Consider the following 14,990-nt stretch of genomic DNA (forward strand, 5'->3'; position numbering starts at 1 on the left):
TATTATATACATTTATATTCAGTAGAAAGTGGCTGGATTGCTCCGCTGACGTATTATATATATTTATATTCAGTAGAAAGTGGCCGGATTGCTCTGCTGACGTATTATATATATTCAGTAGAAAGTGGCTGGATTGCTCCTCTGACGTATTATATATATTCAGAGGAAAGTGGCTGGATTGCTCCGCTGACGTATTATATATATTCAGAGGAAAGTGGCTGGATCGCTCCGCTGACGTATTATATATATTCAGAGGAAAGTGGCTGGATTGCTCCGCTGACGTATTATATATATTTATATTCAGTAGAAAGTGGCCGGATTGCTCCGCTGACGTATTATATATATTCAGAGGAAAGTGGCTGGATCGCTCCGCTGACGTATTATATATATTCAGAGGAAAGTGGCTGGATTGCTCCGCTGACGTATTATATATATTTATATTCAGTAGAAAGTGGCTGGATTGCTCTGCTGACGTATTATATATATTTATATTCAGTAGAAAGTGGCCGGATTGCTCTGCTGACGTATTATATATATTCAGTAGAAAGTGGCTGGATTGCTCCGCTGACGTATTATATATATTTATATTCAGTAGAAAGTGGCTGGATTGCTCCGCTGACGTATTATATATATATATATTCAGTAGAAAGTGGCCGGATTGCTCCGCTGACGTATTATATATTCAGAGGAAAGTGGCTGGATTGCTCCGCTGACGTATTATATATATTTATATTCAGTAGAAAGTGGCCGGATTGCTCCGCTGACGTATTATATATATATATATTCAGTAGAAAGTGGCCGGATTGCTCCGCTGACGTATTATATATATTTATATTCAGTAGAAAGTGGCCGGATTGCTCCGCTGACGTATTATATATATTCAGTAGAAAGTGGCTGGATTGCTCCGCTGACGTAGTATACAGTTATATGAAAAAGTTTGGGCACCCCTATTAATCTTAAGCTTAATGTTTTATAAAAATTCGTGTTTTTGCAACAGCTATTTCAGTTTGATATATGTAATAACTGTTGGACACAGTAATGTTTCTACCTTGAAATGAGGTTTATTGTACTAACAGAAAATGTGCAATCTGCATTCAAACAAAATTTGACAGGTGCATAAGTATGGGCACCCTTATCATTTTCTTGTTTTAAATACTCCTACCTACTTTTTACTGACTTACTAAAGCACTTTTTTTGGTTTTGTAACCTCATTGAGCTTTGAACTTCATAGCCAGGTGTATGCAATCATGAGAAAAGCTACTTAAAGTGGCCACTTGCAAGTTGTTCTCCTGTTTGAATCTCCTCTGAAGAGTGGCATCATGGGCTCCTCAAAACAACTGTCAAATGATCTGAAAACAAAGATTATTCAACATAGTTGTTCAGGGGAAGGATACAAAAAGCTGTCTCAGAGATTTAACCTGTCAGTTTCCACTGTGAGGAACATAGTAAGGAAATGGAAGAACACAGGGACAGTTCTTGTTAAGGCCAGAAGTGGCAGGCCAAGAAAAACATCAGAAAGGCAGAGAAGAAGAATGGTGAGATCAGTCAAGGACAATCCTCAGACCACCTCCAGAGAGCTGCAGTATCAACTTGCTGCAGATGGTGTCACTGTGCATCGGTCAACTATACAACGCACTTTGCACAAGGAGAAGCTGTATGGGAGAGTGATGCGAAAGAAGCCGTTTCTGCAAGCACGCCACAAATAGAGTCGGCTGAGGTATGCAAAAGCACATTTGGAGAAGCCAATTTATTTTTGGAAGAAGGTACTGTGGACTGATGAAACCAAGATTGAGTTGTTTGATCATACAAAAAGGCATTATGCATGGCGGCAAAAAAAACACAGCATTCCAAGAAAAACACTTGCTACCCACAGTAAAATTTGGTGGAGGTTCCATCATGCTTTGGGGCTGTGTGGCCAATGCCGGCACCGGGAATCTTGTTAAAGTTGAGGGACGCATGGATTCCACTCAGTATCAGCAGATTCTTGACAATAATGTTCAAGAATCAGTGATAAAGTTGAAGTTACGCAGGGGATGGATCTTTCAGCAAGACATTGATCCAAAACACCGCTCCAAATCTAATCAGGCATTCATGCAGAGGAACAATTACAATGTTCTGGAATGGCCATCCCGGTCCCCAGACCTGAATATCATTGAACATCTGTGGGATCATTTGAAGAGGGCTGTCCATGCTCGGCGACCATCAAACTTAACTGAACTGGAATTGTTTTGTAAAGAGGAATGGTCAAAAATACCTTCATCCAGGATCCAGGAAATCATTAAAAGCTACAGGAAGCGACTAGAGGCTGTTATTTTTGCAAAAGGAGGATCTACTAAATATTAATGTCACTTTTCTGGTGAGGTGCCCATACTTATGCACCTGTCAAATTTTGTTTGAATGCAGATTGCACATTTTCTGTTAGTACAATAAACCTCATTTCAAGGCAGAAACATTACTGTGTCCAACAGTTATTACATATATCAAACTGAAATAGCTGTTGCAAAAACACCAATTTTTATAAAACATTAAGCTTAAGATTAATAGGGGTGCCCAAACTTTTTCATATAACTGTATATATATATATTCAGTAAAAAGTGTCCGGATTGTTCTGCTGACGTATTATATATATTTATATTCAGTAGAAAGTGGCCGGATTTTTCCCCTGACGTATATATTCAGTATAAAGTGGCTGGATTGCTCCGCTGACTTATTAGATTTTTATATTCAGTAGAAAGTGGCTGCATTTCTCCGCTGACGTATTTTGTGCGGGATTGCTCCGCTGACGTATTTTGTGCGGGATTGCTCCGCTGACGTATTTTGTGCGGGATTGCTCGGCTGACGTATTTTGTGCGGGATTGCTCCGCTGACGTTTTTCTGTGCGGGATTGGTCCGCTGACGTATTTTGTGCGGGATTGCTCCGCTGACGTATTTTGTGCGGGATTGCTCCGCTGAAGTTTTTTGTGCGGGATTGCTCCGCTGAGGTTTTTTTGTGCGGGATTGCTCCGCTGACGTATTTTGTGCGGGATTGCTCCGCTGAGGTTTTTTGTGCGGGATTGCTCCGCTGAGGTTTTTTTGTGCGGGATTGCTCCGCTGACGTATTTTGTGCGGGATTGCTCCGCTGAGGTTTTTTGTGCGGGATTGCTCCGCTGACGTATTTTGTGCGGGATTGCTCCACTGACGTATTTTGTGCGGGATTGCTCCGCTGAGGTTTTTTGTGCGGGATTGCTCCGCTGACGTATTTTGTGCGGGATTGCTCCGCTGACGTATTTTGTGCGGGATTGCTCCGCTGACTGTGTTGGAGTACTCTGATAACTATTCTATATAGTATATATAGATATATATATTTGTATATAGTATCTTCTTTATATATAGATATATTTGTAATATATATATCTATATATACTACAAAATGTTTTTGTTTTTTTAAGCTAGAGACTGGAGGCGCTGTGTGACGCAGAAATCTTCTGTTTTTAAAATGGCGGCGAAGTGTGGGGGTGCGTTAGATATTTAAATGATTAGTGATGTCAGAAGAGGGCGGGGGAGAGCACTGACGCCGAATCAGCGCCTGCGCAGACCGCGGTTTCCGGCGCCATCTTGTTGAAGACACACTGCTAGTGTGTCTTCAATGTGTCTGTTGAAGACACCCTTGCAATGTGTCTTCAATAAAACGGCGCCGGAAGTGCGCTATGCGCATGCGCCGGTACCGACGGTGGATCCCGGCCTTCTGCCTGAATAGATGCCGTGGCAACTGACCTCCCGGATAGGTAAGTTGTTATGGTGCCGGAAATCGCGGTATGCGTTCAGTGCTTATGCGTACCGCGATTTCTGGCGCCACAATCCACATCCTCGTTTAGGATGGGGATGCGTGCCTCTGTGGGGGGTATAGACTCTGCAGGCGCGTCACGCATGCGCAGTCTATCGAGGCTTCGGACAGAGACACGCATCCGCCTTTATATTATAGATACTGTTGTCCTGAGCTTGGGTTTTTGGTCAATGACATGACAATCTATAATATAACGGGAGATGCGTGTCTCTGTCTGATGCCTTTATAGACTGTGCATGCGCGACGCACAGTCTGGCTTCAGACAGAAGGCCGCATCCAGCTGTTACAGGTAAGAGGAGTGTGTATGGCGCCGGAGATCGCGGTATGCGTAGACACTGAATGCATACCGCGATCTCTGGTGCCATACTTACATACTTACCTGACCAGGAGGAGCGTTGCTCTTCACCAGAGACCGGGGCAGGAGTGAGGCGTCGGATAGGCGCATGTGCATAGTGCTATCTGGCGCCATTTTACTGAAGACACATTTGCAGTTTGTCTTCAGCAAAATGGCACCGGACAGTGTGGTATGGGCATGCACGTACCCCGGCGCCACACTCCTCCCCCGGCCTCCAACAGAACAGGGCACAGCAGCGCTGGAGCACAGGGAAGAAAGGTGAGTATAAGTGATTATTTTTTTGCATGTGTGTACAGCGTGAAAGGGATGAGGTGGCCAAACATACCATGACTGGGGGGTGAGGGGCCCACACATACCAGGATTGGGAGGTGAGGGGGCCACACATACCAGGATTGGGGGTGAGGGGGCCACACATACCAGGATTTGGGGGATGAGGGGTACCAAGCTTACCAGGATAGGGATGAGGAGTGCCATGCATACCAGGATAGGGATGAGGAGTGCCTTGCATATCAGGATTGTGGATGACGGAGCCATACATACCAGGATTGGGGATGAGGGGTAACATGAATACCAGGATTGGGGATGAGGAAACCATGCATACCAGGATTGGGGATGAGGGGTGCCATGCATACCAGGATTGGGGATGAGGGAGCCACGCATACCAGAATTGAGGATGAGAGGTGCTATGCATAATAGGATTGGGGATGAGGGGTGCCATGCATACAAGGATTGGGGATGATGGGTGCCTTGCATACCAGGATTGGGGATAAGGGAGCCATGTATACCAGGATTGGGGATGAGTGGTGCCATGCATAACATTATTGGGGATGAGGGGTGCCATGCATACCAGGATTGGGGATGAGGGAGCCATGCATACCAGGATTGGGGATGAGGGAGCCATGCATACCAGGATTGGGGATGAGGGAGCCATGCATACCAGGACTGGGGATGAGTGGTGCCATGCATAACAGGATTGGGGATGAGGGGTGCCACGCATACCAGAATTAGGGATGAGGGAGCCATGCATACCAGGATTGGGGATGAGGGAGCCATGCATACCAGGATTGGGGATGAGGGAGCCATGCATACCAGTATTGGGGATGATGGAGCCATGCATACCAGGATTGGGGATGAGGGAGCCACGCATACCAGGACTGGGGATGTGGGAGCCATGCATACCACGATTGGGGTTGAGGGGAGCCATGCATACCAGCATTGGGGAAGAGGGGGCCATGCAGACCAGGATTGGGGATGAGGGATGCCATGCTTACCAGGATTGAGGATGAGGGATGCTATGCATACCAGGATTCGGATGAGGGGCCATGCATACCAGGATAGGGATGAGGAGTGCCATGCATACCAGGATGGGGGTGAGGGAGCCATGCATACCAGGATTGAGGATGATTGGTGCCATGCATAACAGGATTGGGGATTAGGGGTGCCATGCATACCAGGATTGGGGATGAGGGATGCCATGCATACCAGGATTGAGGATGAGGGAGCCATGCATACCAAATTGGGGATGAGTATTGCCATGCATAACCGGATTGGGGTTGAGGGGTGCCATGCATAACAGGATTGGGGATGAGGGGTGCCATGCATACCAGGATTGGGGGGTGAGGGAAAATGCATATCAGGATTGCGAGGTGAGGGGACCATACATACCAGGATTGGGGGGTGAAGGGACTATGCATATCAGGATTGGGGGGTGAGGGGACCATGTATACCAAGATTGGGGGGTGAGAGGATCATGCATACCAGGATTGGGGGTTGAGGGGACCATGCATACCAGGATTAGGGGATGAGGAGTGCCATGCATACCAGAATAGGAATGCGGGGTGCCATGCATACCAGGATGAGGGATGGGGTGCCATGCATACCAGGATGAGGGGTACCATGCATACCAGAATAGGGATGAGTGGTACCATGCATACCAGGATAAGGATCAGGGGTGCCATGCATACTAGGATGAGGGATTGGGTGTCATGCATACCAGGTTTCTGGGATGAGGAGGCCATACATAGCAGAATTGGGATGAGGGGTGCCATGCACACCAGGATGAGGGGTACCATGCATACCAGAATAGGGATGAGGGGTACCATGCATACCAGGATGAGTGATGGAGTGCCATGCATACGAGGATGAGGGGTGCAATACATACCAGGATAGTGATGAGGGGTACCATGTATACCAGGATTGGGGATGAGGGGCCCATGCTTACCAGGATAGGGATGAGGAGTGCCATGCATACCAGGATAGGGATGAGGAGTGCCTTGCATATCAGGATTGTGGATGACGGAGCCATGCATACCAGGATTGGGGATGAGGGGTACCATGAATACCAGAATTGGGGATGAGGGAGCCATGCATACCAGGATTGGGGTTGAGGGGTGCCATGCATACCAGGACTGGGGAAGAGGGGGCCATGCATACCAGGATTGGGGATGAGGGAGCCATGCATACCAGAATTGGGGGGTGAGGGATGCCATGCATACCAGGATTGGGGATGAAGGGTGCCATGCATACCAGGATTGGGGAAGAGAGGTGCCATGCATACCAGGATTAGGGATGGGGGATGGCATGCATACCAGGATTGGGGATGAGGGGTGCCATGCTTACCAGGAATCGGATGAGGGGCCATGCATACCAGGATAGGGATGAGGAGTGCCATGCATACCAGGATGGGGGTGAGGGAGCCATGCATACCAGGATTGAGGATGAGTGGTGCCATGCATAACAGGATTGGGGCTTAGGGGTGCCATGCATACCAGGATTGGGGATGAGGGATGACATGCATTCCAGGATTGAGGATGAGGGAGCCATGCATACCAAATTGGGGATGAGTGGTGCCATGCATAACAGGATTGGGGATGAGGGGTAACATGCATAACAGGATTGGGGATGAGGGGTGCCATGCTTCCCAGGATTGGGGATGAGGGAGCCATGCATACCAGAATTGGGGGGTGAGGGATGCCATGCATACCAGGATTGTGGATGAGTGGTGCCATGCATAACAGGATTGGGGCTTAGGGGTGCCATGCATACCAGAATTGGGGATGAGGGATGACATGCATTCCAGGATTGAGGATGAGGGAGCCATGCATACCAAATTGGGGATGAGTGGTGCCATGCATAACAGGATTGGGGATGAGTGGTAACATGCATAACAGGATTGGGGATGAGGGGTGCCATGCTTCCCAGGATTGGGGATGAGGGATGCCATGCATACCAGGATTGGGGATGAGGGAGCCATGCATACCAGGATTGGGGATGAGTGAGTCATGCATACCCAGGACTGGGGATGTGGGAGCCATGCATACCAGGATTGGGCATGAGGGTTACCATGCATACCAGGATTGGGGAAGAGGGGGCCATGCATAAAAGGATTGGGAATGAGGGAGCCATGCATACCAGGATTGGGGGGTGAGGGGTGCCATGCATACCAGGATTGGGGATGAAGGGTGCCATGCATAGCAGGATTGGGGATGAGGGGTGCCATGCATACCAGGATTGGGGATGAGGGATGCCATGCATACCAGGATTGGGGATGAGGGGTGCCATGCATACCAGGATTCGGATGAGGGGCCATGCATACCAGCATAGGGATGAGGAGTGCCATGCATACCAGGATGGGAGTGAGGGATGCCATGCATACCAGGATGTGGGTGAGGAGTGCCATGCATACCAGGATGTGGGTGAGGGGCCCATGCATGCAAGGATGAGGGATACCATACGTATCAGGATAAGGATGAGGGATGGGGTACCCTGCATACCAGGATTGGGATGAGGAGTACCACACATACTAGGATTGGGGATGAGGGGTGCCACGCATACCAGGATTGGGGATGAGGGATGCCATGACTTCCAGGATTGGAGTTGAGGGGTGCCATGCATACCAGGATTGGGGGTGAGCGGTGCTCTGCATACCAGGATTGGGGGTGAGGGGTGCCATGCATACCAGGATGAGGGATACCATACATACCAGGATAGGGATGAGGAGTACCACACATACCAGGAGTGGGGATGAGGGGTGCCAGGCATACCACTATTGGGGATGAGGGGTGCCATGCCTTCCAGGATTGGGGGTGAAGGATGCCATACATTACAGGATGGGGGGTGAAGGGTGCCATCTATTACAGGATAGGGATGAAGGGTGCCATGCATACCAGGATAGGGATGAGGGGTGCCATGCATACCATGATAGGGATGAGGGGTGCCATGCATACCAGGATAGGGATGAGGGGTGCCATGCATTACAGGATAGGGATGAGGGGTGCCATGCATACCAAGATAGGGATGAGGGGTGCCATGCATACCAGGATAGAAAGGCGGGGACAGGATTGGGGCAGCACAAATACCAGGAGGGGTGCAGCACATACCAGCCTGGGAGACCATATACCAATAAAAATGCTCGCCACCCGGGAGTAGAACGGGTTCTATATCTAGTCTATAATATGACCTGCGATGCGTGTCTCTGTCTAAAGCCTCGATAGACTGTGCATGCGCGATGCGCAGTCTGGCTCCAAACAGAATCATACATCCAGCCGTTACAGATAAGAGGAGTATATGGCGCCGGAGATTGCGGTATGCGTAGAAACTGAACGCATCCCGCGATCTCCATACATACATACTTACCTGACTGGGGGAAGCGTTGCCACGGCGCCTCTTTTCGCCGAAGTCCGGGGCAGGAGTGAGGCATCGGATCGGCTCATGCGCATAGCGCTATCCGGCGCCATTTTACTGAAGACACATTTGCAGTGTGTCTTCAGCAAAATGGCGCCGGACAGCGCGGTGCTCCAGCGCCGCACTCCTCCACAGGCCCCCGGCAAAACAGGACGCAGCAGCGCTGGAGCACAGAGAAGAAAGGTGAGTATAACTGTTTATTTTTTTTTGTATGTGTGTACAGTGTGAAAGGGATGAGGGGGCCACACATACCAGGATTGGGGGTGAGGGGACCATGCATTCCAGGATTGTGGGGCGAGGGGATCATGCATACAAGGATGAGGGGTACCACACATACCAGAATTGGGTGGTGAGGGGACCATGCATACCATGATTGGGGGGTGAGGGGTACCACACATACCAGGATTGGGGGGTGAGGGGACCATGCATACCAGGATTGGGGGGTGATGGGTACCACACATACCAGGATTGGGGGGTGAGGGGACCATGCATGCCAGGATTGATGGGTGAGGAAACCATACATACCAGTATTGGGAGGTGAGGGGTACCACACATACCAGGATTGGGGGGTGAGGGGACTATGCATACCAGGATGAGGGCTACCACACATACCATTATTGGGGGATGAGTGGCCCATGCATACCAGGATTGGGAGGTGAGGGGTCCATGCATGCCAGGATTGGGGGTTGAGGGGACCATGCATACTAGGATTGGGGGGTGAGGGGACCATGCAAACCAGGATTGGGGGGTGAGGGGACCATGCATACCAGGATTGGGTGGGTGAGGGGTGCCATGCATACCAGAATAGGGATGAGGGGTACCAAGCATGCTAGGATAGGAATGCGGGGTACCATGCATACCAGGATGAGGTATGGGGTGCCATGCGTACCAGGATGAGGGGTATCTTGCATACCAGGATAAGGATGAGGGGTACCATGCATTCTAGGATGAGGGATTGGGTGCCATGCATACCAGGTTTCTGGGATGAGGATGCCATACATACCTGAATTGGGATGAGGGGTACCAAGCACACCAGGATGAGGGGTACCATACATACCAGGAGAGGGATGAGGGGTACCATGTATGCCAGGATAGGGATAAGGTGTACCATGTATAACATTATTGGGGATGAGGGGCCCATGCATACCAGGATTGGGATGAAGAGTGGCATTCATACCAGGATTGGGAATGAGGGGTGCCATACATACCGGGATTGGGGATGAGGGGTGCCATGCATACCGGGATTGGGGATGAGGGGTGCCATGCATCTCGGGATTGGGGATGAGGGGTGCCATGCATACCAGGATTGGGCATGAGGGGTGCCATGCATACCAGGATTGGGTATGAGGGGTGCCATGCATACCAAGATTGGGCATGAGGGGTGCGATGCATACCGGGATTGGGGTTGAGGGGTGCCATGCATACCAGGATTGGGGAGTGAGGGGTACTATGCATACCAGGATTGGGGTTGAGGGGTGCCATGCATACCAGGATAGGGGGATGAGGGGTACCATGCATACCAGGATTGGGGGATGAGGGTTGCCATGCATACCAGGATTGGGGGATGAGGGGGGCCATGCATACCAGGATTGTGGATGAGGGGTGCCATGCATACCAGGATTGGGGAAGAGGGGGGCCAGGCATACCAGGATTGGGGATGAGGGGGGCCATGCATACCAGGATTGGGCATGAGGGGTGCCATGCATACCAGGATTGGGGGGTGAGGGGTACTATGCATACCAGGATTGGGGTTGAGGGGTGCCATGCATACCAGGATAGCTGGATGAGGGGTACCATGCATACCAGGATTGGGGGATGAGGGTTGCCATGCATACCAGTATTGGGGGATGAGGGGTGCCATGCATAGCAGGATTGGGGATGAGGGGTGCCATGCACACCAGGATTGGGGATGAGGGGGGCCATGCATACCAGGATTGGGGATGAGGGGGCCATGCATACCAGGATTGGGGATGAGGGGTGCCATGCATACAAGAATGGGGGATGAGGAGAGCCACGCATACCAGGATTGGGGTAAGCGGTGTCATGCATACCAGGATTGGGGGTGAGGAGTGCCATGCATACCAGGATTGGGGATGAGGGGTGCCATGCATACCAGGATTGGGGTTGAGGTGTGCCATGCATACCAGGATAGGATCGTGGGGACAGGATGGGGGCAGCACAAATACCAGGAGGGGGGAACACATACTCATACGATATATGGGAGACCATATATCAATAAAAATGCTCGCCACCCGGGCGTAGAACGGGTTCAATAGCTAGTATAATAGATTGTTGAATGAATTCCACTTAAAATGTTGGACTTTCTTATATGTGTTATATAGTCATATCTGGTTGCTCTTGGCTTGAGCGCTGTTGCATATCTTTGGGATAGGTCCATACGAGTATGAATATTATTAGTGTATATTATTGATCCATTATTTAACCCTTACTTATATCACTACATAATGTTGACACTTCCACAATGTCCCCTATCACATGTGTGACATCTTCTGTCCTCAGGTTTTCTCCACTTTGCTTCTTCTGATCTTCATCTCTTGTGTCCATGGAAGAGAAGGGCAGGTCCCTGGCGCTGATGGCTGGGAGGCCCCTCTAGTGTCCGGCGGGGGATGTCTCTTCACACCGGACACCACATTTCCTCCACGTGTGAAGGTGGATATGAAGGTCGGAAGTCGGAGTTCTGCACAAGTAATGGCGGACAGTGTGAGGAGCCGCTCCATCTCTCCATGGGAATACAGGTGAATGTACATGGAGTAATGGCAGAAATAATAATAATGATATATGGGGGTCAGCAGGCCGGAGTATGGGGGACTAAACATGGTTACTGCTGTGTCCTGATTTCTCTCATCTCCTTCCACCAGCTCTAATGTGGACAATAACAGATTCCCTGCGGTCATCAGCGAGGCCCGATGTCTCCACCGCGGATGTTTGGACTCGGAGGGTCATGTGGACCTCAGCATGAACTCAGTCCCCATCAGACAGGAGATCCTGGTCCTGCGTGGTGAGATGAGAGGATGTGCCCCCACCTATAGGCTGGAGAAGCAGCTGGTGACGGTGGGCTGCACCTGTGTCCGGCCCATCATCCAGTACCTGGAGTAACAGACGCCATTGTCACGGAGCCTCAGCTGTCATGTAGCGTCTTTGTTACCCCTAGCGACCAATCAGAAATCACGTTTATTTTTCTTCTGTAAATTACAAATGTAAAAGCTGAATTCTAATCAGTTGCTATCGGCAACGAGAGTTTAAGGATTATTTATACAAACAGTGTAGAGAATAATGAAAGTGTTGCCCGTAGCAACCAGTCAGATTCCAGCCATCGATTCCGCACTGCAAGAGGCAAAACGGCAGAAATCTGATTGGTCGTCAGGAGCAGCAGCGACAAGAATTTTGTTATTTTTATAAATCGCTGAGTAATATTATTATAAGACGTATTTCTTGTTTTATAATTGAAATTTTTATTATTATTTGTTGTATTTTTATATAAATGTTTCTCATATTTATACAAATATTTATTACAGAAAATCATTAAAACTATTAGTTAACCTTTGTGTTGTGAGTATATACTGTATATATAGTGGAAAGACAATCCTGGAATCATTTCTCGTTGTTAGAAGATCTTTTACAGTATTTTTTTTTCTTGGTTCCTTAAAATAAAAAATGAAACAAATTTGTAAATCTTGTGTAGTGTATATGTAGCACCCTGAGGACTCGGCTGCTACAGGGGTATTACACCTCAAGCCAGAGGTGTGGTATTCCACTCCCGGGTAAGGATGGAGTGTGGAACTGAGCTCAGTAGGCTGCATGCACTACATACATCCCATTTCCGGGGGACAGAACAACGGTACTCCCACCAAGTATATGTGCAGGTACTACAGCGTCTGTCCCTGGCTGGAGTGGGAGGGGGGTGGAACATCCCAGTAGTGTAGGGGCAGATAGGGGGAGTACTCTGGGTAAAGCTAGGAGCTCATTGGGTGCTAGTCACCTGGGCTCACACATAGAGGGAGTATATAAGGTGGGCACCATCTTAGGACAGGGTCTTTTTAGCAGGGGAGCTCAGCCAGGAGGGCTGACAGGGAGCTGTGGCTCCGGCTGGGCCCAGCTCCAGGGCCAAGCCTGCATTGAAGAGAGAGAGGAGGAAGAAAGGCCCAGAGAAGCAGAGTCAGAAGGAACCCTAAGAACCCAGAATCAGACCAAAAAGGGTGAAGGGTTGGCGGACACGGGTACCGGAACCCGAACTGGTGGAGGCCACTTATCCTCAGCCAGGAACCGGAGGTCGTGGTCAAGATTTGCCACGACCCTCACCAAATCCACCAGAAAGGCACACCAAGCATAGGGTCAGGGAACCCAGAGGAGGTTTGACCACCAAGAGACCCGAGGGAGCCGGCCAAAGGTGGATCCCTGGTGGGAATGGCCAGAGACAGAGAGAGAGAAAGGGAGCTCAGGGCCACGCTCCAGAACTGCCTGGGGGTTAGCCGAGTCCAGGACCTGGTGGACGCAGCACGGCTCGGGTGGTCACTCAAGGCCAGAGTGACTGAGAGAACAACCGTGAGTAAAAACCCTGAAACTGCACCTCAAGTCTCTGACTCTCCTTTCTACAACATAACTACACCCATCATCCACACCTGCTGCCCTGAGGCCATACCCCTCCCGTTGGGGGTTATACCATTACTGCTGCACATATACCACCGGCCTCAGCGGACTGCTCTGCAGCGGCGGCGTACTCAACGGGTGGCGTAGTCGATCAAATTAACATCTACTGCCATAGACTGCCACTTAGTTTGACACCCTGGGCACGGACCGGGTCACCGCCACAAGGACTACTACCCCTATCCAGATCCGGCTCCGGGTAATCCCTTGAACATGGCCCAGGGGGCGTGTCATATACAGCTCTTATGCAGCCTATGTGTCTCCATGGTTACAGATTAGAATGCGCTTGATTCCTCAGTTACTTGCTCTTTCCGGTGCTTTGAGGCTCTTGGAATACAAATATGGTGGTGATCGGAGAACGTAGGAGGAGATTTATTAGGACTAGTGTTTTATTCACCAAGATTATAGAGGATCTGTCACCTACTCAAAATTTGAGCTAAATATCTAAACATCCCTGAATTCTCCTGATTCCGACTCTTTTTTCTGTTTCGTAATAAAAATTAGTAATAATTAACAAAATTTAGATTTTCTCAAATGTCAGGCAGGGTTATATTTGTAATAGAGACCCCCATCTTGGGAAGTTGGGGGGTGGTGAGGCGTGGGCTTCTGATCTTCATTCCCTGGACCCCCCAGATAAAGATACTTCTTTTAGATCCTGAATCCGGATTTCTTCTAAATACGTAATTATGATTTTTATTGTGTATACAGATATTAATAAATATATTTATAAATCCCCTCACTGATGAGAAGAGCCCGGTGCCCACAGCTCCCTCTTACATACAAGCACTGATGCTCACCCTATGGTTTTACCATCTTCACTGTTGCTAGGCAACTTCCTTATAAGGTGAGAAGCTCCATATATGATTCCCTCACAAGATTCCATGATGACATCACCCCTATTATGACATCAGAATTCACCACCACTACAGTTTCTTTCTTTTTAATGGTATGATATGAGTGACGATGAATAAATAAATAAATCTTCCATCACTTTTTTATTTTCCTTCTTTTTTGCCGCTCACTGTAGACAAATTAACTTTATTCTGCAGGTTGATACAATTACACAGATATCCAGTTTATTTTGCTTTTTTAATCATTGACCCATAACTTTCATTTTTCTGTTTAGATTTGACCAAGAGCTCAATGGAACGAGCTACAATATTTATGGGTAACAGTGCGCGGTACATGAGATGTTTTCATCATTTGGTTTTTTTTGTGAGGTGAGAAGAACAAAAAAAATTGTCTGCAAGAATTGGTGGAATCTTAATTTTTTTTATAGACTAAAAGGATTTTCCGGCCGCTTCCTTCCACATTGGGAGGTGAGTGAGCTGCCGTCTGAGGAAACCTACCAAGTCACAGGCATGATGGCGGCCACACTTACACCGTCCCATCATGTATCTGTAGATGTGATGTCATCAGCGCTGTTCACTTCCCAGTATGGAAGTACGCGGCGCTGAACAAACC

The sequence above is a fragment of the Phyllobates terribilis genome, unplaced genomic scaffold (genome assembly GCF_046119375.1).
Source record: "Phyllobates terribilis strain yellow unplaced genomic scaffold, ASM4611937v1 Scaffold_3__8_contigs__length_932513732, whole genome shotgun sequence".
Taxonomy (NCBI): domain Eukaryota; kingdom Metazoa; phylum Chordata; class Amphibia; order Anura; family Dendrobatidae; genus Phyllobates; species Phyllobates terribilis.